Raw genomic sequence first — 27,724 nt, 5'->3', positions numbered from 1 at the left:
CGACCTTCCATATCCCAGATAAGGCAGTATCAGATGTCTGTCTGCTGGAGCAATTGTCGAATACAGGATTCCTCAATAATTGAATCCTACCTCTGGTTGTCACAGAGAAAAAACAACTCACTTAAGAGCTTCCGCAACCATGCAGCTTCATACGAGATCATACTCGTAGCCATGTATTCAGTCTTGGTGATGCTCATAGCAACCGACTTCTGCTTCCTGCATCGTAGCAGAATCCAAAGAGAACCAACACTAAAAAGTGCTCTAGTGATCCTCCATATTGCCTGCCCATTCAACATTCGAATAATAATGCAATTTCTTCTTTCCGGTAGTGTATCTCAATCCATGAGAGATTGTGCCCTGAAGATATCTTAGAAGATTCTTGGCACCAATCTAGTGAGGCTCAACCAAATATGAGCTCACCATGCTAACTGCAACACAGATGTCCGGACAGAGGTTCTCCAAAAACATCAACACGAATGAGTTTATGAAACTCAGAGGCATTTCCCAAATCTGGTCCGACATCATTACCATATAACTTCTGAAAGTTAAGATCCTCGAGGCAGTCACAAGCTTGCATCTTATCTTCCCACATTCAAAATCCAACTCCCTCTGTCCCCTATAAATGATAGGGTCTGCACCTATCATACATAGGTGCCGGTACGAGAGGTTTATCATCCACAACCTTCGAGTAATGGTTTTGGATCGGTTTCACTCCTAGTGAATCTCAGCTGCATTAGAAAGCTATCAATCCTCTCATACTACGCCTGAGGTGATTTGCTTCAAGCCATAAAGGGCTTTCTTCCACCTGTATACATGAGATTCTTGATCATGAGTCTCAAACTCCTCGGGTTGTTCCAAACTTGTGGACCTGCTACATGAGCGGGAATGGTCCCCTTGTAAGATTTTCCTTCGGTACATCTCAGACATGTACCTTCATGCTCTTTTTGAATTCAGGCATCTCTGTCACCATCTGACTCACAAACCTCCGGTGTTGTCTCAATGGACATGGTCCCCAATGGACTTCCTGCAACTTGATACAACCCTGAACTCAAAAACATCTTTGAAAATTCAATTTTCAAACACGTACCTTTCCATTGATAAGTTACATCCTGTAACCTTTGACTTCCATTTCCGGATGGACATCAGGTTCTTCTTGCGATCAGGTACATAAAAGAGATTCTGGGGTTCCTTGCTTTTGTGGAAGAGTCGACCATTTCCTTGATGACCTGCATTACCAGTCATTCCTTTGATCATTGAAGATGTCCCAGAAATGATTGTTATCTTCATCAAGAGATGTGTCTCTGTCATTCAGACACTCCTTCGCATAACGACCGAACTTATTTCAACAAGGCATCCGCCTTTCCTTCCACCCTTAGATCCGAACTTCCCAATGAAGTGATCTTTAGATGGGCCCTCAAAAACTTCCGTTGCACCATTCTGATAACATTCTCTGCTTTGACTTCACCCTAGGTCAATTATGAGGAACCCATTGATCCTTCTGTCTTGTCCCAACTGTCTTCGGCGATTGCTCTTTCACTCTTGCTTGGGAATTGTCTTCACCTAAGCTCTGATACCATGTTAATTTTAGGTATGTTCTATGCTAGAGCAATTTATTTAAATTTTCGCAATTAGCAATCACATCAACATTACAATAAACTGCAGATAGAACATAAATACAAAATCACAGAAGACAAGCCAAGACAAGAGGACATAAGATATGGCGCGAACCAGGGACAAACCCCACAATGTGTGGGGAAACCCTTGATCAATTCTTCTTTTATCTTCAAAGTTCAGCAGAGAAAGAGAGAGAGAGTACATTTACAACAAAAGTCAACACTTTGACTTGTCTAGATCTGAGCATAGATCATCTTCTATAACGATGAGATCAGTTGAAGACATTCTGCTTCAACTGATCCTCCAAGGTGACTCCACCTATCATCATCTTACATCAGGTTCTCAAGCTGCACCACTGCATACTGCATCATGCTGCACTAATCATGATTATCATGCTTCCCATGTCCATGATCTTATCCATCATAATGTTGTTCAAACTAAGGTGCATCATCATCACACTACTGCCCCTGCTAATGTATCATTGTCCTGCCATGCACATGATCTCATAGTGCTGCCCATCATGTTGATTCCTCTGCCTTCTCATTGCTTCATCATGCTGCAACAATTTTCTTCTTTTGATATCAGCCTTAGCTGCTTGCTATGGCTTGCAGCCTAGCAAAGTAGCTAGGCTATAGTTCCACGCAGTCTCATCTTAAACAATCCTTTCTATTTTCATGTTGTCCCTTACAGCAATACATGAGACCTTGTTAGTAGTGATTGGAGCCTTCATCAAACAGTGTATAGATGAGATTATATCTTTTTCTTGACAGCAGTTAGAGCTCTTATTTATGACTTCATTACATAGCGTATAGTGGCAGCGTATGTCTTATTTAAGGACTGCGTATGAACAGTAGCTCCACTCCATAGCTGCGTATGTTAAAAGCATTCTGGACCAGCGTAACTTCATACACACCGTATTACATTGTTGCGTACATTCTGGATCAGCATATATACATAGCGTATTACATTGCTGCGTATATTCTAGATCAGCGTATTACATTGTTGCGTATATTTTGGATCAGCATATCTTCATACACAGTGCATTACATATATACATAGCGTATTACATTGCTGCGTATATTCTATGCCAAGTCTTTGACTATGGCTATGACTACGTATACAGTGAATAAAGGTATTACATGGACAACGTATTAACTGTCACCATGACTGCGTATGACATCGAATATTGCGGCTATGTCTTCCTCACTGTGGCTACTGCGGCTATCTTCCTTACTGCGGCCACTGCTGCTAGGGCATCACTGTATGTTTTCATAAACAGCGTGAGAAGTGTTTTCATGACAGCGTATATATATTGCTATGTATATCATTGTATGGTAAGGTTTCTATGTTGTGCATGACACCGTATATATATAGCTGCATATATGACTTCGTTGATGTGAGTATAAGCCTCCAGGAGCAGCGTATCATGACTGCGTTCACTTCATCGATTCGGCTCATTACCAGCGTATATATATATATATATATACATGAGCAGCGTACAGTGTATATGGTTTCCCATGTGTCAGCGTATAGGGTTTCACCTTGCATCAAATTTCCTGAACAGCATATAGAGATGAACAGCATATAGAAATTCATCATTTGCCAGCGAATAGATGTCTTCTTGTCCTACGTAGGATTAGGGCATCATTTTGCAGCTAGGGCATCATACTCTTTGGTATTTCTCCTTCTCCAAAAACCCAAGACGTGGAGAGGAGATCACCTAAAGAGTGAGTCTAAATGACATCAAATCCTCTTATATTTATACTAAAGGTGGATGATTGAATAGACATGACGTTTGGGCTTCTAGAGCCTACATAAGAGCTGGTCGGCTTGATAATAATTACATAAACAAAATAAATTCATATCTCTATGAATACTTATTGGAATTGGATGATCTTTGGATCAATCCTACACCTCTCGACGAGAGGGATCTAATAAAAATATCAGCTGCCATAAATAAGTCGATCCACATGGAGTTTGGCCCTAGTTGCCAATTTAACACTTATGCAGATTACATGGAACAATATCAATCTCTAGGACAGGATTTCCGTGCTGCCATGAGCTTTACCGATTTCTACCATCTTCAGCTGAAGAGCAGGACCAAACCATCTTAGAGGTTTCCAAGGCAGAATCATGAGCTGCAAGAAACATTGGGGAAGGAGACCATCCCCTGTTTTGATGGGTCGTCCAAACCCTGAGCTAGATCACGGATGGAAAAAATGGACACTTATTTTCAGCTGCATCATTTGACAGAGGAGGAGGCTATCAAATTGCCCACCCTGCACTTGGATGGTGAGGTCCATGAGTGGTGGTACTATTGGCTAGTGACGTTGGGACATAAAAACATCATCTCATACACAAAGTTCACTCAAATGCTTATTGAGCACTTTGACAAGAAGGATCAAGAGATACATTTTAGAGAGCTAGCACAACTCAAGTAGATGAGTAGTCCAGAGGCTTATATTGCAGAGTTTCAGATACTGGTGGTCACGGTCACAAATATTTCAGAGGCCATATTGGTGATGCTATTTGTAGAGGGGTTGGCATAACCTCTACATGGATGGGTCAAGAGCTTTGAGCCCACTACACTTTTTGTAGCAATCAATAAAACCAGGGACTTACAAGATGTAACTTCCAAAAATAAATTCACTCCCAAGGTTAATGAGGTCAAACCTTTTCAAAAGGAGTGGACCGAGAAACCAAATTTGGATGGGGAGGCTCGAAAAGAGTTAAGGAAGAAGAAACTTTGTTTCAGCCATCAAGAACCTTGGGCACTAAGGCACAAGTGTGTGAGCAATGCCCACTACATTGAGGTGTGCTCAAAGAGTGACAATGATGAGGAGAAGGCACATAGAACGATACACGAACCAACACAAGGACAAATACAGGGGCAGATACACCAAACCGTTGGAGGTGAGTCCTCACATGCAGAGGCCCAAGCTCCTATTCTTGCCTCTATGTCAGGATTCCCTAGATACCATACCTTTAGAGTAAGACGGGTTATAGCGAGGCACAAGATGACAGTATTGGTTGATGGTGGGGCTTCTCACAACTTCATAGATGCAGAGTTTGTGGAACAAAGGGAAATTCCTACAACATAATTGGATGGTTTTGCAGTCATCATACCCGAGAAACATCAGATGAACTGCAACACGTACATCCCCAAGCTACAACTCATCATGGGAAACTATACAGTGACAAATGACTTCTTTGTAGTGGATGTGCCAGATGCTAATGTGATGTTGGGGTTTCAGTGGCTTTATTATGTAGGAAAGTACAACACAGTTCAACAAAACATGGAAATGGAGTTCAATGATCCAGTAGATGGCAAGAGGGTAGTCTTGAGAGCCATGCATAAATTCCCGCTGAAGCTCGTGTCGTCCAACCACATGAAGGCTGTATTGAAACACGGTGATATCGAGTGCGCAGTAGAGTGACTTATTACAGATAACAAACAATCAGAGCAGCCATGACCACTTTGTAAACATCATAAAGTTTTCGCCAATATTCCTCTAGGTAGACCACCATATAGAGGCTCTGAGCATGTTATAGAACTCAAGGAGGGTGTGCAGACAGTAATAACCACTCCTGATCAACATTCTGAATTGAAATTGCTTGAGGACAAGAAATCTTGGGTGGGTAGCATTGTAATGTCCTCGTCTCCATAAGAAGCTTATGACGGAGTCCGCTAGCCTAAAGTGGTTCCCGTAGGTTAAAGAAGTGAAATAATTAATAAGGGGACCTCAATTTTCCTAAGGAGACTTTATTAAAGAAGGAGAAAGGATTATATTTCCTAAGCAGGTTGGATGTCACTTTAACTTTATAAAGTGGAGTATCATAAAGTGACTTTATAAAAGTGAATTTAATAAAAAGAAGAAGAAAAAAATATAATAAAGAGAAAAGGGAAGGTGAAGATAAAAAGACAAAAGGGAAGGGAAAGATGAAAAGACAATCCTAAACTTAGTAAAGAAGGGAATTGAGGAGACTTTAATTCATTCATGCATTGTGTGAGTTTGAAGAGAGAGTTGGAAGCCCTAACTACCATAGTAGACTTGGGTGTTGCAACGAGACCCTCTAGTATGAGAGTGCAATCGCTCAAATTTCATCGTAAAGCTTCAATGGAGAACTAATTTTGTGAGAAATATTGAGGTACTCAATCTTATCAATTGTTTATATCCTTATACTGCATTTTACTATTTCCTTTGAGCGGTCGAAGGTTTCATGGAAAATGAAAAGTCAAAGGAAAATTAATATAAGTAAATACTCCAGTTTCATGGGACCCAAGAATTATTAAGAGAGATGCATATGTTATGGTGGGGCCAGTTCAGATCTCTTTTTTAAAGAATTAGAATGGCAGAGGATTACATGATTGAATTTGGAGGCAGAAAGGCAACACGAATCCCACAAAGAATTTAATGGTTAGGTCTCTCATTTCGGGGAGGCACACAAGAGGAGAGTTGGGTTGATTTTTTTGGTAGCTGAGCGTATTTCCAATCGCTGGGTCGTATTTCTTTTGCAAGGACGAGTTCTGGGCTTATAGGAGTCACATTTCTCACTTAACTCAGATCGTGGCCACTTCCTTCTATTGCTAAACAAGCTTCATCATGCTTGGGACTGCGTCTTGGTGACACAACCAGGCAGGGTATTAAATTTCTGGGCTGCGTGTTACACTTTTGGTTTGTGCGTGGTGGTTGTGGGAGACTCAAGGTCGAGTTCCCTCTGTATTGACAACAAACATCACTCTACTCACTGCGTGGGAGCTGGTCTAATACCACAGTCGATTTCTGGAGCAAATATACATCTGCGTGGTAACTCTTGTCCCTGTTAGAGGAACCACTAGCTTGGGAGTTGGCCATGGACTCAATTATGACTAATTGAAGGATGTATTTGTGCTGGAACGAGTGGCTGAGTCACACATTATCTCAAGTTAGCATGGTGTTATTTTCTCTCTGTTAACAGTCATATTGTGACATTTATTGGAGTTAATAATTCTGAATCAAGCAACAGATTCAAACTTCCTCTTTGACTGGTATTTTGAGGTGGACTCACTCCCAGGTTCAATTGTTCCCTCTTTTATGTATATTGTATTCTGAGCATAAAAATAAATAAAGGAAGAGAGTTGTTCCAATTGTTACTATTCCATGTATTCGCTGCAACTAAATTTCTGAGTGTAGAATGACACTATTTAAACCTCTTGAATGTGATATTTAGTCGTTGGTGCCTACAGTTATAACTTTCTGGAGATAAAATTCTGATAATCACCTACAACAATGTATAAACAATATATTTGAAGAAACAGTCCACTAAAACTCAACGAAACTCCGAAAATTTTAAGCAAGAAGGAATCTTACAGAAGCATTCTAACTTCTTGCATGATGTACTAATACCAGTTCCCATAATGGAAGCACAACACTTGTATTTCTTCCCTAAAGTTATATTTAATAAGCTCTCAAACTACAGTCTACCAATAATGACTTCCAAATTTCCGGGGAATCCAGTCTATTTCAATATTTTTTTTTCCTTTGATTTTAAATACAACTCAATTCATTTCATTTCATTATGGTTATATTAATATTATATATTATGATATATGATATTATGAAAAATAATCTAAATGGTATAAAATATATATATATATATATATACTTTTATATTATATATTATTTCTTTTTATATTATAAATCAAATAACTAAACATGTAATATAAAATTAATACACAATATAATATTACATTCATTATATTATATTATGTTACTATATAATTTAATTGTATAATATAAATTTTAATTAATAGTATATTATACAATTAAGAATTTATGAATTTATATTTATAATTTATTTTAAGTTATTTAAGTACAAAGGACAAATGCATTAGTTGTTCAATGATAATGATTTTTTCTTGAAAAACTCATTTTTATTTATAGTCACATCAATACAATTTTTTTTATTAATTTTATTTTGGTACAACTTTTCAATTGAATTTAACCATGGTTACATGGATTGTGGTGCAAAAAGTGAATTGCAAATTCATAACTCTTATTTTATTATTTCCCTAGGAGGTCCATTTTTTACCTCAAAATCTCTCTAATATGTACTTTTCAAATTCACTTAGTCCAACAATAAAAATAATATTTTTCTAAGTGCAAATTTATTTTTTCCAAGTACAAGATGGGTCTCCTTAAGGTTTGTTGGGCTTCTCCAAGGAGGGAATTGCTCCCTCAACTACCAATTTTCAATAGGTTAGAAGGTTCATGGTAATGGAGCTAGAGCTCATTGAAGAGAGACTCAATAAAGGTACGAGGCTTCAAAGAAGCAAACCACTCTCTAAGAAAAACCCTAGAAAAGAAAACACAAGACCTAGGGTTTTGAGGTTTCTCGATGGTAATAGGTATTCACAAGGTCAAGGCCCGAGAGAAGAAAGGGCCTCTTATGATTTATTCCAATGAATACTAAGCTCATACAACCCTCAAAGAAGTCCCCAAGGTGTGAGAGAAAGACCTAGGTTTTCCCTCTTCGAGTAGCACCTAGGGCAATAGATTTTATAGATGAAACTCGGGCGGATGCCCACCAAACTTGGAGAATAGGTCGCTTAGACCTTGAGCTTGATGTTTGGATCCTTGAATTCCTGAAAAGTTACTTCCTTAAAATTTTGCTACAAGCCCTAGCTTTTCGTCCTACCTTTACGGAACGGAAATTTAGGAGGAGAAAATATGGAGAAAGAGGAGTTTGATCACCAAATATTTGGACTAGTGCCTAGTCCTTTGGGCTATGGATTTCTAGACGTGTTAGATTGGCTAAATCTGTCCTCAAGGAGGTCAAAAGTTGATGCCCTAGCTACTGACCTTCAACAATTATCTACTATTAGAATATGGAGTTTCATGAAGAAAAATAATATTTCATCACTAGGAACATTCATTGCATGTTATATCATGAGTAACATATGCAAGAGTCAACCAAATAGCTTCCAAAAATTTCTTCAACAAAACTAGGGCATGTTGATGTAGGGTTGTTGGAGGGCCACATTGAGTCCTCTTTATGCCAAGATGTGACAGAGGGCTCTATAATATCAAACAAGGGGATGGCCCCTTCGTGTTCATGCAATACACCATGTAGGGCTCCAAAGTTTGTTTGGGGCACACATAGTGGTCTCATGCGTCTTCGGATGAAAGAAAAGCTTATAAACTGCTCCCAATGAGGGCTCTGATGATGGCACATGCCTTCCCAGGTCTCAAAGGTGAGACAAACCTCCTTTGGGCCTTGGATCAACTGCCATAATCATGCTAATTCAGCCGAGGTATGTTGGTCCAAGTGTATCATTTCACAAATAAAGTGGGGCAATGAACAAACTGTTGAAGGTGCCCATGGCATGAAATGATGCTTTGACACATGAGCAAGTCCCATGGCTCTCAACGCATCCCCTATGGGCATCAGTATGATCTTCTGGTGGGCTTGGGCCCAAGTTAAGTTGCCCAACCCATGATGAAACCATCTTCCAATTACATATAAGATCCAATGCTTTTCCTCACCATTAGGTATAATAATTCATTAGTGCATCTAAGTGAACCAAGCTTGTTAATCAAGGGCATATTGAGACTTCATAGTGGGCCACCCTTCTAAATTTGGGGTTTTAAGTTTGTAATAGTGTTACCTCCCTAGGTAGGAGTGGCTATTAAACAATCCTATTAGGTGTTCCCATCCCCTAAGGGGAAAGACAAGTCCAAGGTACATCCTTTAATTTTTGGAGATCATGTGAATAACGATGAGATGGATGGCGACACAAGGGTCTCATGGCCAAATGCCATGGGTTCAAGGATAGTAATGATGAGGGATGTCCACATATTTGGGTGTATATATGTAGGAGGGAGCAATCGTGGATACATGAGGTACCCCAACCTTTGTTTTGTCCACCCTTCGTTATTTCCTTTTGCCTTTTTACGATTTTTCTTTGTATTATTGCTTGGGGCTCAAGGAGATAAGAACATGTTGTGAGAGATATGCAACCACTATTACCCCCTTAAGGTGGGGAAGTTCATCACGCACCACGGGTTGGGACATGCATGAATTCCTTAATGATGTAGGGGCACATATAGGGTCCTAGGGATAAGGGTGATGGCCATAATTAGTAGAGCTCATGTTTGAATTTTTCCCACATGTTATTTTTTTCCTAGAAAGAAAAATCGTAATTTCCATTAACATAAAAAATTACATGTTGTAAATGCCATTGGCATATGTTGTAAAGTGACCATGGTCAGCTATGAACTATTGCAAACTGATATAAAAACCTACATAAAACCTTGACCGAGTATACTGATAGAGTTCATATACAATATTATTTACATATCCAAAACTGATTCATAAATATTAACACAAAAGAGTGTTGGATCTAGGGTCTGTTTGCCCTCTGTATATCCTGGTCTATATAAGGTCTACGGTAGTGCTGATAGATTTGTGCATGAGTACGCTCTCTGGTCAACCATTCTCCTCGAGGATGATGCGTTGCTACTTTCGATAGCCTGTCCGCGGATGCATTGCGTTCCCTGTAGATATGAGTACAAGAAACAAGATCAAATTGTGATTTTAGAAATAATACATCATCCAATATTGTTCTGAGTGTATATGCATGGCATGTTGTAGTGCAATTGAAACAGTTTATGACAATCTTTGAATCCCCATATATTTGTAGCTGTCTACAATTTTTGGAAATAGCAAAATGTAAGATATGGTGTAGGGTAACGAGCTCTACATAATTGTTAGTGTCATCTCCCAGCCCCAAGAAAATATGGTAAAAATGTGTTTCAGATATGTGTAGAATGATGCCTCCACTGCAACCCTGTTCTTGTGTTGCTCCATCAAAATATGCCCAAGGTTTCTCTTTATCTATGACTTCTGGTATAATGTTTCTTGTCCAGGTAACCTGTGCCTCTTGTGGGATTTCTAAGTAGCTCTTACAGATCTTTGGAATAATCTGAGTCCAAACAATTTGTTTCCCCTAAAATATAATTCTTTTTATGCAAATCCAAATATGCCAGGACACTATGAGAGGCAAATTCCTAGCTTTTGGGTGTGTTGCAGTATCCCACCAGCTGTTCCAGGTTGTATTCATGTCATCCCTGGTCCATGTGTTCGGTATATTAAGAACCTATAGGACTTGCGCCCAGACTTGTTGAGTAGTGGGGCAAGTGAGGAATAGGTGATTGGTTGTTTCCTCCTCAGCTTTACAAAGAACACACCATGTAGGTCCCAGGAATGCCCGTTTCCTAAGATTTGTTCCAGTCGAGGTTTTGTCCAAAATGATATTCCACATGATTAATCGGGTGTGTGGAGGGCCATGTAGCTTCCAGATATTCCGCCACCAGCTTTTCGATACTCCTGGTTTGTGTATTGCATGTATTGTTGTATATCCGTCCTTTAGGGTATAGGTCCCATGCTGTGCCAGTCCCCATAGCAACTCATCTGGCTCATCCCTTAATCTCACATGTGATTCTGTTAAAGCCATCAAGTAGGTCCTCCACTCCATGTGCCACTGAGCTGGAATATCCAATACCGTCCCTGATAACCAAGCTTGCTGGTATATTGTTGAGTTGTGAGGGTCACCAATTTGAGCTATGTTGACAATATCCATTTGACTAAGAATGGCAATCAAGTTCGGTGGAAGAATGTGGGAGTTTCCGCATCCAATCCATGGGTCAATCCCAATAAGAGCCGACCCTCCATTGCCAATCCTCCATATGAGTCCCCTTCTAATGGTGGGGAGGGTATTTAACACAACCCACCAGATTACTAATATACCCTTTCTGTTCCAAGTTGGTAGTCTTAGCCAATCCAACACTGAGTTCGGCCAAATGTATTTGTATGTAATCAACTCCGACCATAGGCTCCTGTGTTTCAGGAGCAGCGATCCAAGTTTGGCCGCAAGAGCTTGTGCGAAAGAAGATAGGTTTTTCAAGCCCCGACCTCCCCATTTTTTGGGGTTAGCAATGCTTCTCCATTTGACCCAAGCATAGAGTTTCCCCTCCTTATGCCCCTTCCATAAGAATTTGCAGCATATTCTCTGTATCCTTTGAATAATTCCTTGTGGAAAACAGGTCAGAGACATCCAGTAAACCAATGTGGCTTCAAGTACTGATTTGATAAGCACCAGTTTGCCAGCCCTGGATAGTAGTCGATGGCTCTTTCCCACGTGTTATATTAAATGTCCCGACCATTTTTTGCATTTTATAATATTCTTTTCTTTTCTTTTTCTTTCTTTTGGCCATTATATGTTTTTAACGTTATTTTAGCTACATCAACCTCGAGGGAAACATTTCCAGACCCAATCCAGACATGTGGAAAATGGGAGGGGGCATATCAGTACCTTGTGGACTCAATGGTCATGTGGACCTAGAGAGGGAAGATGATGAATAAGGCTTGTAATGTGTGGAGGGGAGTGAAAAATGTGAAATAGGAAAACGAGATTGCGCTACCAAAATTGGGGTTTCCCAAGTAGTGCCCTTACTGAAGCCATAGGCCAATAGGAGAGATCCCAAGGGACTAGGATTGAGGATTAACCTTAAGGTGAGGGAACAAAACTAAAATCAAAACCCTTCCTCCTTCCAAGTCACCGAATAATCCATGCCTAATATGCCCAAGGAAAAACAAGCATAAGCACTTGATGCACAATGAAAAACATACATTTAGTGTTGCATTGCTCACTTTCAAACATATGCTCTCGACGGATGGGTGAGGGGACATATGACAGGTTTAGGGAGCGAAGATCAAATGGCACAATACATCAACTACATTGGTGGCTATCAGGGGTTGTTGTTTGTCGGTTGAAGACAAGACTAGGAGAAAATTTCTCCTATGGGGTCACCCACTTTTGGAGGGTAACAAGTTGGTCAGAGCAAATTAAGGGAAATTTCAAGAGCGGTTTTTCTAAGCCTAAAAGATTGATTTCTATGGGTTTATCCTTCGCTAAACAGAGGCAATTATGAGGTATCTCCACACATGTCTGAGGTAGTGATTCGTTGGTTCTATGAAGCTTGAGTCAAGTTTATCTGAAGCAAGTTCGCTGGCCTATCTGAGGAAATTTTCACTAGTGATGGTGGAGACTTGTAGTAGTAGGAGTTAGCCTCAACAAGAGGCAATATTGTTGTTGCCATTAGGCAAAGTGAAGGCATAATGAAGAGCACCAATGGAGAATTATGAGTTGTTGGTTACGAGAAACCAAGCCTTCCTCTTTATAAAAAGAGCGAGAATCCAATTTCTCTCTAAATATTTCTTAGTTGCCTTGTAGATGTGATTGTATCCGCTGCATATGTGGTCGAATATAATAAACACCCCCATCGACCGTACTTGATTAATTTTGCTCAGTGCCATATATTGGCGCAAACGAGCTAAACTAAAGTAGAGAATGGCAGGCCATTGTGGTGCATTCCTTTATACGAGAAATTCCTCAATCGTCATAAATGTGAGTTTGGTCAGAATTAGTTTTGTATCATTCACGATCGAATGCACTGCAATAAAAAGTCGAGCAACCTGAGTATACATGCAATTGGAAAGAAGCAGTGAACAATATGATAGAGTTGATTTTGGCTAGCATCGGATGTGCTCTAGCTGCGAAAATTGGTGGAGAGGCTAAGACACATGAGATCTCCAATACCCAGAAAAGGTTTGGGCAGATTCTAAATAATTTGAGAAATATTAAAATAATTAATATTTTTAGTGGAGTCCCTTAGTCTAAACTTAGGGAAAATAAAATATTAATGTGAATTAATATAAAACTGTGTTAGAATGGTCCAAAAGTCATGGATCAAGCCAGATCTAATCTTAGTCGTTGATTAGGGACTTAATTTCGACCGTTGATTTGTCAACGAGAAAAGTATAAGAGGAGGCTTGAGGGTCCACTTGGAGAGCACACTAAGAGATCAAGATTTCGACTTTCTGGGGCTGGGTTTGCTGAGAAAGTTGAGAGAGTGATCAGAGTTGCAGCTGAGGGGCAGCGAATACAGAAGTAGAGAGGCAGAGATAGCACCGGAAGGATCAATGCAGTATCTGGAGAGAGGGACGCAAAGGCAGCCAGGAGCTGCGCAGTGCCTCAGAGGGCCAGCGTGGGTGACGCAGAGGGACAGAGGGATGACACAGGCCAAGCTAGAGGGATGTTGGGCAAATGCTGGGCCAGAAAGGGCTGATGTTGTCCCTAGAGGTTGATGCGGGGGTTTCGTGGGGCAGATTGGAGCTATGAAGCTGTCAAAGTGTTTATCTGGGGTTTTAGCCGGAATATCTGCTTCCGAGTAGAGGTACTACTGTCAAGATTTTTCTCTGTTGGGTGAGCCGGATTTGGCACCCAGATTGTATTCTGAAACTGCTTAATAAATCAAACCTTCAGATAGTTGCACCGGTTTTCCCGCATTGGGTTTTTCCGGGGACATTAGTCCAAAAACAATGATGTCACTTGTGTGCTTGTTTATGTTTCCTTCAGTTGATGATCTGTAATGTTTTGAGCATGTAATTTATTTCCAGTATTTACATGGTAAATAACTTGTTAATTAACAAAACAAGTAGGTAGGAATAAATCAGTAAAGTACATGAAGGGTTTCTAACAGTTAGACTTAGAAATTCCAACACGGTATCAGAGCATGGTTGCAGATCAAAGGAGAACTGAGGACATCAGCCGAGCAGAGCAACAACAACAGAAAACTGTTGTCCTGAGTGACAGAAGGTGTTCCTGGCAGAGAAGCAGCAAGGAAGGGGTGACGTAGTGCCTGTGTCATCAAGTTCGAGCCGAGAAGACGTAGCGCAGAGGCTAAGGGAGGCAAAGATAGGCTCAAGCAGAGCCACGCAGAGGCCAGGAGGGCTGACGCAGTTGGCTGAGGAAGCTGATTTGCCAGTGTCGGGATTTCACGGAGCCTAGGAGCTCTAACCTTCAATTTGTTGGGGTTTAAGAGGTTGTGGGTAAGTTGTAGAGTGTAGATGGTGGGGTGCTGTAGTCAGAACAATACTTAACAGGGCAAGGCCAAGGAGGGAGTTGCTACCGAGGATTTCTAGCTGAGAAATCTATATTAGTGGTGCAGTTGCACTAATGATCGGAGTGGGGGCATGGGGGCATCTCGACATTGGTAGAAGGATTTCCAGGAGGGAAATCGAGGCTCAGAGAGAGTCACACAAAGAGCTTCCATGAGGGAAGTAAAGGAGCAACGAGATGGTAGTGAACGGGGTAAGAGACCACGATAGACTGGACGGAGCCTCAAACTTCGTAGTCTGGAAGGCCAAAATCCTATCCGTTCTAGACAGAAATCATGTCAAGCACTTCACCTTGAGGATGATAGCTATCCCAGTTGACTCGACTGATAACGACGAGTACGAGGAGGCAATGACGAGGGCCAAGAGCATCATTCTTGACAGGGTCAAGGACCATGTGGTACCGCATATTGCCGAAAAGGACACGACAAATGACATGTGGGAGGCCCTAAAGAAATTGTACCAGCATACTTTTGTGCAGAGAAGGATGTTACTAGAAAATCGACTGTGATCATACTAGATGCAGAAGGGAGAACATACCGAACCCTTCCTTAGTCGATTGAAGGAGATCTGGGATCAGCTGACTTCCATAGCAGCGATGCCAGACCAATAATTGATGGTGAGAACAACCCTAAACACAGTCTCAAAAGACTGGAAAGTGTTTGTCCAGAGCATATTGGGCAGGGAAACCCTTCCAGATTGCGAGGAAATGTGGGTTGCTCTTCACCAAGAAGAGATTAGAAGGCCGAGCAAGGCGGGAAGCAGCGACAAGGGGATCAGAATCAAGGAGGAGGAGGAGGTGGATACGACCCTAGCTTTTGAGGGAAAGCAGGAGAAATGGAAGAAAAAGGACCTCTCCAAGGTTAAATTCTTCCACTATGGGGAGTCGGGTCATTATGCGACCCAGTGTCCAAGGAAGAAGAGAAAGGGAGAGGCCTCCGAGACCAAGGTTGCGCCGACAAGGGCAGAGAAGGAAGTGGAGACAGACGATGACTATGCCATTAGTGCACACATACCACTTGAGCGGAAATGGGGAGACATCGAGTTGTAGGCAAACAGACTACAGGCGATGAGGGGCAGGATCCTCGAGGTACCCAGCCTCTTGGATTAAACCTTGCTACGGGAGCCCCGAAGAGGAGTAACAATACTGGCAGATGTCAGTAGAGATGGATACAGATGGAGCGACAAAGGGAACTACAATGTAGGATTCCCAGGACAACGTGAGGTAACAGTGCGAGAATCATGAGAGTGTTGCACTAGTGCAGGATGGCATAGAGAGGTGTGCAACGGTGCGAGATGCAGGGAGTTGTTGCAGCAGCGCAGAGGTCAGAGAGGGAGCACTTGTCAACGACAGAGGGAGCTTCAACATCATGGGTTTCTCTAGCATGACGGAGATGTCAGAGTTGGGAGATCGGTTACTTACTTCTCAGTAACTAGGTTGCAGTGTAGCAGTTAACAGTGACAGTGCTATGGGCAACACGATGCAATAAGATGAGAGGGAGTTGCAGTACGGATGCAGCAGTGGCAGTAGCAGGGCCATGGGTAGCAGTGCAGGATGCAACAGTGCAGATGATGGGCAGCAGGCCTAGCATCAACATAGGGATCGATGCCAAATGATTAGGGTGATACTCAGTGAGGAGTATTGCTAGAGCACAGTGTTAGCTAAGAGGGAGTGTTTATTTGGGGTGGCATCGGATGTGCTCTAGCCACGAAAATTGGTGGAGAGGCTAAGGCACATGAGATTTCTAATACCCATAAAGGGTTTGGGCAGATTCTAAACAGTTTGAGAAATATTAAAATAATTAATATTTTTAATGGAGTCCCTAAGTCTAAACTTAGGGAAAATAAAATATTAATGTGAATTAATATAAAACTGTGTTAGAATAGTCCAAAAGTCATGGATCAAGCCAAATCTAATCTTATCTGTTGATTAGGGACTTAATCTCGGTCGTTGATTTGTCAACGAGAAAAGTATAAGAGGAGGCTTGAGGGTCACTTGGAAAACACATCAAGAGATCAAGATTTCGACTTTCTGGGGCTGGGGTTGCTAAGAAAGTTGAGTGAGTGATCAGAGTTGTAGCTGAGGGGCAGTGAATACAGAAGCAGAGAGGCAGAGATAACACCGGGAGGATCAACGTAGTAGCCGGAGAGAGGGACGCAAAACCAGCGAAGGGTTCACGCAGAGGCAGCCAGGGCTCACACAAAGGCAACCAAGAGCTGCTCAGTGCCTCAGAGGGCCAAAGTGGGTGATGCAGAGGGCCAGAGGGTTGACGCAGTGCCTCCAGAGGCTGACGCAGGCCAAGTCAGAGTGACACTGGGAAAACGATGGGCCAGAAAGGGCTGACGATGTTCCTAGAGGCTGATGTTGGGGTTTCGTGGGGCAGATTGGAGCTGTGAAGTTGCTGGAGTGTTTATCCAAGGTTTCAACCAGAATATCTGCTTCCGAGTAGAGAGGTACTACCGCTGAGATTTTTCTCTGTTGGGTGAGTCGGATTTGGCACCCATATTGTATTTTGAAACTGCTTAATAAATCAAACCCTCAGATAGCTGCACCGGTTTTCCCACATTGGTTTTTTCCAGGGACATTAGTCCAAAAACAACGGTGTCACTTGTGTGCATGTTTTTGTTTCCTTCAGTTGATGATCTGTAACGTGTTGAGCATGTACTTGTATTTATTTCTAGTATTTACATGGTAAATAACTTGTTAATTAACATAACAATTAGGTAGGAATAAATCAGTAAAGTACTTGAACGGTTTCTAACAGTTAGACTTAGAAATTCCAATAGATAGTTGGAACCCAACTGGTCAAGAAAGCAAGAAACCTATTTGTGGCAAGTATCTTGCATGCACGACACTGAAACAACATTAAATGATAATAATAATAATCTTGATCATGATAACATTCCATTGCAAGTGAACCCTCTAAAATTGCATCATCATGCAAGGAGGCCACAATAATGCATGAATTTATTTATGAGTTGCGCTCTGTATTAATTGTGAAGTAGAAAAGAATTCAAAATGAGTAGTAAGCAACCTGAGAATAATATCAATAATGCTTGTATCGATGGGACCCATGTGGGAATTTGAAAAGGAAAACTAAGATGTTAATGAACAAAGGGCATCATTTCTAAGGTACCAAACAAACATTGCATTGGCAACGAGAGGTAATAGCGCACCCAAAACTACGACCATGTCCTCGACCACGGGTCTAATGAAGCCTTGTCAACGTGTTGACATTAGTTATAGCCCACCAACTTGACTTGAATTCAATACCTTGGATTTAATTGTTGCTTATGTTGATCTATAAAGGGACACATATTGTATGTTCCATATTATATATTTTACGGATATTGGACCCTGGTGGTAAAGTCAAATCTCTTATTTTACATTTTGTTCATTTTGTCGCAAAATTCTAAAACGTTTAATTCAATACATGGTTCTATATTAAATGATTTTGGGTTATATTTAAGTCATTATTAATCCAAATTGAAATATGAAAGAAGCTTGGCAATTGTGGCTCAGAGGGAAATGCAGATAAGTATGTTTGACAACGATTTTGCTTGTGATTGATGACTAAAACCACTTGTGTATGCTTTGAAGGTCCATGCATATGTTGAGTGTAGTCTGGTGCAGTAAAACATGTATATGTCTTGCGTTGAGCTTTTGAGATAGGGGTGTATTTGACAAAGTTATGCAAGGCTTGCAAATTAGAATATGTATTTTGACAGCTACCAAAGTTTGAGTTGCTAGAAATTTTTGAGATCAAAGAAGTAATTGACTTGGTGTGTTTGAGACAATACAAGACTAGGCACATGACAAACTTGTGGCACAACGGATTGTGCAAGTGGGCAAGAAAACAGTGACAGTTGTGGCATGAACAACAATATTATGACAATATATTGACCAAACAGAAGTAGTGACGGCAGTGACAATTATTGTAGTATTATGACAATGATATGACAAGAGAAGGGGAATAATGTTATTGATAGTGGTGGCTGAGCAATGCATTCAGTGTCATCTATCTTATTCTTCTATCTTCTATCTTTAGGGTGGCAAGGTGGTGCAAGGCAGAGATTGGAGTCTCCTTCAGGTTGGAACCTGAGAACACTTCAGGGCAACAAGGTGGTGTTAGGATAGGTTGGAGCCTATGCAGGGTGTTGGAGCATCCTTTCAATTGAAGTTGATAAAACCAAGGTGTTGGAACGTCCTTCTAGCTGGAGCTGATAAATCAGGGCGTTGGAGCATCCTTTCAGTTAGAGCTGATAAATTAGGGGATTGGAGCCTCCTAGTTGCTAGAGAATCTCAGAAGTTGGAGCTTCCTATTGATGTAATCCTTAAGACCAATAGTAAAAGCGTTTAGTGTTTTTTCTCCCAGAAGGGTTTCTGCCTAAAAATATCTTCTGTATTGTCTTTGATGTTGTGCATTGTCTTTGATGTTGTTAAATGTTTATGTTTGATATGATGCTAATGTTAATTAATGCTCTATATATTAAAATTAACTAATTGAAGTGAAATATTGATTCACCCCCCTCTCAGTTTTTCCAACAACTTGCGGTCTGCGATCAACATCCTGCAATGTGCGGTCAATCGTGTGGTTGACCAATGATCAAATAGCCTTAGTCAAACAGATATTGAATCAACTTGGTCATCATCTAGTTAAACTCGGTCAAATTGTCCTCCTTTACACATGTAGTTGTCCTAGAAAGATAAATGAGAGAAGAAAACTTGCACTGTGTTGGTGGAGAAAATGAGATGTCATATTGTCTATTTATACTTGTCTAATGGGGTGAAATAATCCAAGGCGCACCCTTTTATTTGGCTAGGCCAACTTGTCACTCCAAAACTAAGTTTTGATTTTTCTAGGTTGACTTGGAGACCCCTTTTGCAATGTGGGAATACCTCCCGATGCTACAAAAAAATCAACACTTTTAACTACTTCGTTGTACTATAGAACAAAATGCACTAGCATAAAATCAAACCCTTTTCCTCTTAATGTCCCAGTTATAACAGAACCCAATAGCCAACTAGAGGTTAAATTTGACCCATTCAAACCTCAAGATGAGTTACAACTCGACTCTTCTAGAGTCTTTTTCATCATGATCTCATGACTAGCCCCTTTTCCACGAGTAATGGGATGACATGCCATCCTCTCGAATCATGGTGGACAAAATAGGAAGGCCAGCCTTTGGGTGGTATAACTTTTGCATACATACTCCCATTGAGGCAATTCTTGCATCATTAGAAAGGTATTAGTATGGAGATTATGGAAGCTGGGTCCATAGTAAGGTCTGGACCACAAAAAGTGGTCATTTAAGGCCTCAAAATAGATCCTTGATATTTTAACCCCAAATTTTCAAAACTAGGACCGCTGGTAAAAATAGCCGTGCAAGCTGATTCCTCTATTTTTTCCACTCTATAAGCATAGAGATGGATGAAAAATAATAGAAGGATCCAATCCAAATAATTGGCCTACACTTTAATAAAAGTAATATATTTGATTTTCTTACACATTATTTTTAGAATAAGAATAAACTTGAAGATGTCATGATAAAAGTCAAAACCTTCTTGTTACAAGGGGAGCTCCCAATGTGGCACAACATACAAGGGACAACGGTAACCATTCATACCATGGATGTTGAGCAATGATACCATCCAATGACCACCATGTGTTTTAACTCCAATAATCTAAGTGGATTAATGTTTTACGAGTTGCTATCATTATTCCACATGGTAGTGACTCACGTATGCCACCTATAATCATCTAATGTACATCACACCAAGGATGTTGGAAGGTGGCACCATCTTGTGACCATGTGGCATAACACCATTTTACATGGATTAATATCATATGGGTTGCCCATCATTCCACTTGGAAACTGCTAATGTATTCCACCTTCCATCATTAGTTGTACCCTTGACATTAACCCCTTTGCACATTGAACTGAGTTGGGACTCAGACCCAATGATATATATTCTCTTCCCTAAGATAGGTGTCATCCATTTGAAATTCGTGCTATTATTGTCCAGAATACCATAGCTGAAAATGGAACCTTATAGATGGATTAATACAATAACCACTTCACCAATGAACCAGGGCTTTGTTGATGATACACGCCATTATGAACAACGCAATGCTCGAACTTAATCAATTCGTATAAAGAGAATATTTTGAAATATTGAACAGGTAGTTTAGATGTAAAATGTTAGGAAAAATGTTTGTATAAGAGCTAAATAGGCTAAGATGATCCTTACCGAAAGGATTAGTTTGATGCTTTCTATCAATAGCCGTGGCAGTTGGGTTTGCAGGTTAACTAGATGGTGGGACATGTATAAAGGATAGGAGTAAATTAACAGACAAACTCTACCCTCTTTCCAATGAAAATTCTAGCTAAAATTTGGCTGGAATTTATACCAAGGATCTGTCTCCAGCATCTATATCAGGGTCCCTCTCTGAGGATTTGCACCCATTTTAATACCACTGTATTTATAAGTGGAATTTCCAATCAAGATCCATCTCCGGGGGCTTGAGCCCATTTGAAAATATCTTAGAACTTTGAATTTTCATAAAAAATGAATGGATCTGAGTGGAACAATAAATCACCAGAAATAAATTAAGTAACCAGAAAGCCTAGCTTGCAATCGACTACTATTAGGTATACAAGAAAAAAGTATGTATTTATCCAATTATAACTACATGAATAAAAGTTCATATTCATATTCAATACAAATTAAAATTTAAATGTCATGTTGACCTTTTGCATTTACGGGCATTGAAATATCATTTATTGTGATACCTTCAATATAATATTTTGATGGACAAGTGAACATACCAGATTGTTCACCTATTTAACACGAAACACAACATTTTTTCTATAAAACTTATAGACAAACAGGGCATCAGAAGGACACATCTCTTTCACTAGAGAAAAAGATGGCAGATTTTTTAATTATGTCAATGTATATTATTTTGAAGGCAGTCATTTCTGGGCAAGTCTACCAGCCTTCCTGTTTGCTCAAGACAGATCCTCTTTTTCAACAAAGGCTAGTCTAGCAGCCTTCCTGGTTGCTCAAGAAAGCTCTTCTTTTTCAATAGAGGCTAAGAACAGTCATAGTTAATTGAATGTTAGCCATCCTTGAAAAGATAGATTAGATGCTCAACCTAATGTCCAAGATTCATGTTCAGGTTACAACATCAAAGAAAGAAGTCGTGGGCTACACTGGAAATAAAACGCCCACTTTCGCACAGATTCCGATGCAATTTCTGCTATTCTCGTGGAAATCACGGTTCTACACTTGGTTTCACCACACCCCAAGGGGTTTTAGTGGCCTCCGAGTCAACCCAGATTCTAATACATACCTGAATCACGCGCAGTTGATCGGAACCACGAATTTTCGTTTTGCCGTATTCTAGCAATGGCTGCCAGGAAAAGGGGTGTTTTGTTGGCTGCTCAGACAACGCCCATAAATAGTATAATTGATTTCTCCTAGCTCGTTATCATCATCATAACCGATAAAAATCAACGCTTAAAATTAGTATTGGCGTTTTACAAATGCTGAGTATAGTGAAAATCCACCCGAAGGTATAGCTTTAAAGAGAGAAAATATCACATTATTCCCAACAATGGCAGACTGAATAACAGAAGATAATAACACTAAGTAAAAACATAAGAACGAGAGATCTGGATAGGAGAAAACCCATTGGAGCATTGACATGCAGAGCCATAAATGAATAAAATATAAAGTTACAACTATCCAGTGGCAATGTCTAATATGCATATCAACTTCTGCAACAAATGATCATACAGTTCACATCCAAGTCAAAAAACGCATGGTTGTGTTCCTCATCTGATCTGTTCCAATGGATAAAACGATGGATAATCATCAAATAAATAATGCAGCAAAAGCATTATCAACTTTCAGACAGTGGAAATTTAGGCAGCATGAAATCATGTTTCTCATCTAAAAGAACAGCAATGCTTTCCCAAAAGAGATGCAGTTGCACTTCTGCCATCTTCAGCTGAAATTTCTTTTGTCCAATTAAGTCATGTTTCTCCTCTTTCAATCATGTTTGTCGTCCTCATCTTCAGAATCTAAACCATCAAAAATAGTAAGTGTAAAGACCCCGTCCTATGGAACCTCTAGAAATGAAAGCTGCATTAAGAAAATTAAACTATATATTGAGTGGTATAAGAAACCTGATCTAACGTCTTCCCCAAGCTTGCCTCTTGCCTTGATCTGGTTAACAAGCATTCGATACATTAAAACCCACCAATAAATGTGGAGAACAAGCAAACAGTAAAGTAGTGTGTTGAAGACGTAGTAGTATATGGGTCCTTCTTTCTGATGCTTCTTTTTGTCCAATGTATGAACAACTTCATAACTGCAAATTCATCAAAAAATAAAAATGTTAATATTCAATATAAAGGTTGAGGTTCACAATAGATGCAATCGATAGCTCAGGTTTAGATGCATATGAAAAACAAGAGGTTCACTATAGGCTATAGATGCAATAAACAGCTCGAGTTTAGATGCATATGAAAGCGTAGCTCAAATTAAAATGTTCTCCCATTACATGGTAGTTACAGAAAGATACTACTCTGCATAGACTGTCATCCTCACATTCTACTAAGAGCAGGTAAAAGAGTTGGGTGGGGAACAGCATCCCTATTCATCTTATCATTGATGGTGTAATCGCTGAAAAAATGTAATCGCAGAGATAGGAGCAGCAACAGCGTACCACCACAGAGAAGAGAACCTCCGTCAATGAAAGTGAGTCATGATGATGAGACCTCTACAGGTCTTCTAGACACTAGAGACATAAGACAATAATTTGGCTCCCATACTACAAAAAACTGTTTTTATGCATCTAAACTGTTAATTCTTCCACCAGTCTAACTAGAAACTACCACCACTTACCATATGGTTTAAACCTCCTAGTCATCATAAATAATACTAGAAGCAGAATAATTTCTTGCCCAGTCACCTATAAAAAGAAAATAACTCGATTTGCATGCTTTTCCCAATTAGATCACACAATATTTACTACCAGTGTATCTGTTTGAATAGAGATTCCTGTCTCTGTCAGCAGATGTCTTCCTTTCAACCCTGTTGGCTCTTTAGACACAAAAGTTACTAGAGTTTGTCAAGACATATGCAGTCTGATATAAATTCTGCAGTTAACATCTTTCCGGAGATTTACTTCCAAGCATCATCAGTTGATTAGAAATTAAAAATGTTCCAAGAACCATCAGTTGATTAGAAATTAAAAATGTTCCAAGAACCATCAGTTGATTAGAAATTAAAAAAGTACCATTTAGAAATTTGTTTGTTCCATCCTTTATAGACTTCTGTTCCACCCCAAACATTTTAATCTATGTTGCACCAATTTCAGTAACAAAAGGGTGGACAAACAAACCATATCACAGGGGGAAGCTCCTATATAATGTCAAAAAATAGGAAAATAAGAAGTTTACGTAAGTGAAAACCCAAAACAAAGAAATGTTTTGAAAAAACAGTAATAAATATCATCACATGCAAACTGAACAATCACACACATACAATTTTAGAAACATAAGACATGTACCATTCTGAAATTTGTCTGCTCCATGTTGCACCAATTTTCAGGAAGGAACGGACAAACAAAACATATCCCAGGGGACAGCTCCAATATCTGAATCTGATTGTAGGTTAGAGTTTAGAGTAACTGTTTAAGCCTGATAATTCTTAATTTTTATTGTCAATGAGAAAAACGATTATTTGTTTACATGTGTGATTGTTCAGTTTACAAGTAAGCTTATTAATTATATTTTACTGGAAGGAGAAAATACTGTCAAAGCATTCTAAGTGACAGTATGCCATATACAGCAGTATGAAATTTTGAATTACAAAGTAATCTACATACATCAATGCAGAAAAATACTATAATTGACAGTTAATTGCCTTCAGTCTGGTACATGGGTTAAGATTTGGGTCAGCATTTGGAGTAGGTTAGTACATTTTTTTAATTAGTTCATCGAAAGGACTAAGGTTTACAAGTAGGCTAGTAGTTTTCTCTTTCTTGTCTCTTACAAACTAATATTTCAACTCCATCCCTTCAGACTTTTGTTATTCAGCTTGTAATTTTTGCATTTGTCCGCCTAATTTCCCTATGCATGCCCTAGCTGTCTTGCTAACTTATACAATTCTGGCAGCTTGACTTGGAATTACTAGAGATACATTTTCCCCCCCATGATTGCAGGCCACAAACTAAACAGTACACTCTTCCAAATCAGGGATCATGCCAGACTCAGGGATCACGATCCAAATCAATTGTTCCAATCAATAGTCATATCAGCCAATTGTTTCCACAACTGAGTATTTTCAATGCCATCTTTGACCCTAGGAAGGAAGTGTGCCCGGGAATTGCATGTTCTCATAACTTGTCATTTTATGTGTGTGTGTGTTGTGTAGGAATCCAGCAGAGGAATAGTATAAGCTTGTCTTGTCTCAGGACATCTTGTTGTAACCCAACCAAAAATCTAGTCAGCTTGTAGGAACTCCACATAATATTCCACCAAGGCAGCAGTAGCCTCTGGGTATTTCTTGTTTCATTCCTTCTGGTATGTAGGAGGAACTATTGAACAAATCACTCAGAGTTTGACAGCTTCACTTGCTTCACCTTGATGCCCCTCATCCAAGTGTCTCTAGTGCAATAGTCAAGGGTGGAACTAGATTCCATGGTTTACAATTACTTGCCTAACCTCAACTTTCTCACCTTTGTTATGAATATAATTTATATAAAAAATAATATAATTAATGTAAACAATATAACCATAATAAGATTAACTAAATAGTCATTTGTAATGAAAAGGCACGTTTTAAAGACATGACCATTCATGAACATGCACTTGCCTAGGTATATAAACAAATGTCATTTGTAACATTCACATCATCTCATCAATTCTTTTATATAATATTCAATATACAATTACTCGTCCCTCAATGGATGTTCTTGTCTTCAAAGTATTCTGAAGATTATTGCTGCATATACGAACTTTGTTTGTTACAATTGGTATCAGAGCATTCCTTTGAGTATACGAACTTTGTTCGTTACATTGGTATCAGAGCATTCTTCTGAGTATACAAACTTAGTTCATTAGATTGGTATCGGAGCATTCCTCTGAGTATATGAGCTTAGTTCGTTCCAACCTCCAACAGCTCTCATCCAAACCACTATTGTCCTAACCTTTTACTCATTATTGCCATAATAGTAACTACTGACTGTTAGGCCTTATCCAAGGTTGGACTTGCTCCAGTTTGTTACATGTACTGATTCAGTTTTATCTCAAATTTGCAATATTGTCCCTCATCTTTTCCTAGGTGTCCTTCTGCTTCCTTCTGCTTGATGGTCACTAGTAAAGCCTCCATATTTACTTTTGAAGCATCCAATGTTTCTAAGTGTTCCTCAACAATAGCATCTACTTCTCCATTCATATGTAGAACATATTACGAGACTTTATTTTCCCTCCCAGTGGTTGGCTTCTACGCATTCCAACACCACATTCCCCCCTACTACCTCCAAGAATTCTCAAGTTTTCACCATCAAGAACTTATTTCCTTATCTACTGATCAGTCACCTTAGCCACTTTTTGATGCTTATCTCTGGAAATAATTGTAGGAGGCCTAGCGTGTTGGAAATTGTAACTAGGTTTGGTCTTCATAATTTTTCATTGTACTTGTATCATTATGTATTTTATGTAAAAAGCAAAAAGAAGAAAAAGAGAAAAATAAATTATTATTTCATTAGTTAAGCATGTTCTTCATGCTTCTAGGATTTGTTGAGTCAAAGAGTCAAAGTCCTATTTGGACCTATTGTAAAGAAAAAGGAAAAATAATTTTTTGAAAATGTAATTTGGGTAAAATCACCTCAAGAAGCCAAGTTGGCCCTCCTGGATGTCAAGTCGGCTCAATGAATGGATGTGTCTTTTCGCAAACATAAGAACAACTATATATTGGTATACGTCCTCCACTCTAAGGGCAAGCAATTTCAGTGGTTTATGAAATGTGTTCTGAAGGCAAGAGAAAATGCAAAGTTCTCAGGCTATACATCTGAAAAGGAATGAGAGTTTTTCCTATGAAGAAAGATCTAAAATTTGCAAGCCTTCCTATGACAGATGATGATAAATGATGCAAACATTCTATAAAAGATAGTGTGAGCTTCTTGATGGCAGAATACCCGGGGTTTCTGTGGCATAAGAGCTGGAATTGATGCCTATTTTATGATTGAGATTGATGATATTTCCTGTGATTTGGAGGGTTTGACTTGGCTTCTTGAAGGTTGGGTTTGGGTCTTTGATTTCTCACTTTGGTCAAATTCTATAAGAAGAGATTTTCTGGGTTTTCCCTTTGGAGGGGTTTTTCCCTGGCTTGGAGCCTATATCTTGTGTTCATTGTCCTTGTGATCTCCGTGCTTACATTTTCGTAATTATTTGAAGAAAAAAAGCGTTAAAAGAAATATTAAGCCAACAAATTCACAAATAATTACCATGCTAGGAGAAATCAACCTTATTCATAAGCACATTGATTTCTCAACATGGTATCAAAGCAAAGGTTTGAAGAAGGAGGCCTGAAGTTCACCTTTTATTCGCATTTTTGAAGAAGACCTATCATTGTTGTTAAAGTCATCAAGTCTGCAACATCCAAGGGGACCGAAATTTATACTCCCAGTTCATGGCATCACATATACATGGCTCGCATGCTCTCTGTATTATAACTCGCAGTCTGTTCTATGGCTCGTTCTCTTAGATCTATGACCCCCATTTATACATGATCACACCTTTTATGGCTTGTTGTATCACTCTGTGGCTCATATAAGAACAAGCAACTCGCTCTAAGAAGCCTGCACATACTACATGGTCTTGAATCTATAATCTATGGCATCTGCATTATATGATTCGTATGTCAATTGTAGCTTACACTCTTACCTTGTGGCTCAGTGGCTCAATATTCATGTAGGTCACATGTAGATCTGAGACTCACATATCTATTGTATCTCTAAGGTTCAATTATAGTTTTATAGATTGCAATTATGAGCTCGCATTCTTTGTTTCCTATTGGTGGGTCGCTCAACTA

At 39.6% G+C, this 27,724-nt stretch overlaps 1 long non-coding RNA gene across 1 annotated transcript; it reads right to left on the bottom strand.

Annotated features, from left to right (window-relative positions):
• Positions 1-22,298: 22,298 nt before the first annotated feature.
• LOC149194094 (uncharacterized) lies at positions 22,299-25,333 on the bottom strand. Its single transcript, XR_016255027.1, has 2 exons — positions 22,810-25,333; positions 22,299-22,704 (listed from the first exon to the last, which is right to left on the bottom strand). It is a non-coding gene; the product is annotated as an uncharacterized LOC149194094 (long non-coding RNA).
• Positions 25,334-27,724: the final 2,391 nt, after the last annotated feature.

This window comes from Pinus tabuliformis, chromosome 2_2 (genome assembly GCF_031772625.1).
Source record: "Pinus tabuliformis cultivar Carrire ecotype Pingquan chromosome 2_2, CPIR1, whole genome shotgun sequence".
Lineage (NCBI taxonomy): Eukaryota > Viridiplantae > Streptophyta > Pinopsida > Pinales > Pinaceae > Pinus > Pinus tabuliformis.
The sequence above is the reverse complement of the archived record's forward strand: the minus strand, read 5'-3'. Positions and strand labels throughout refer to the sequence as shown.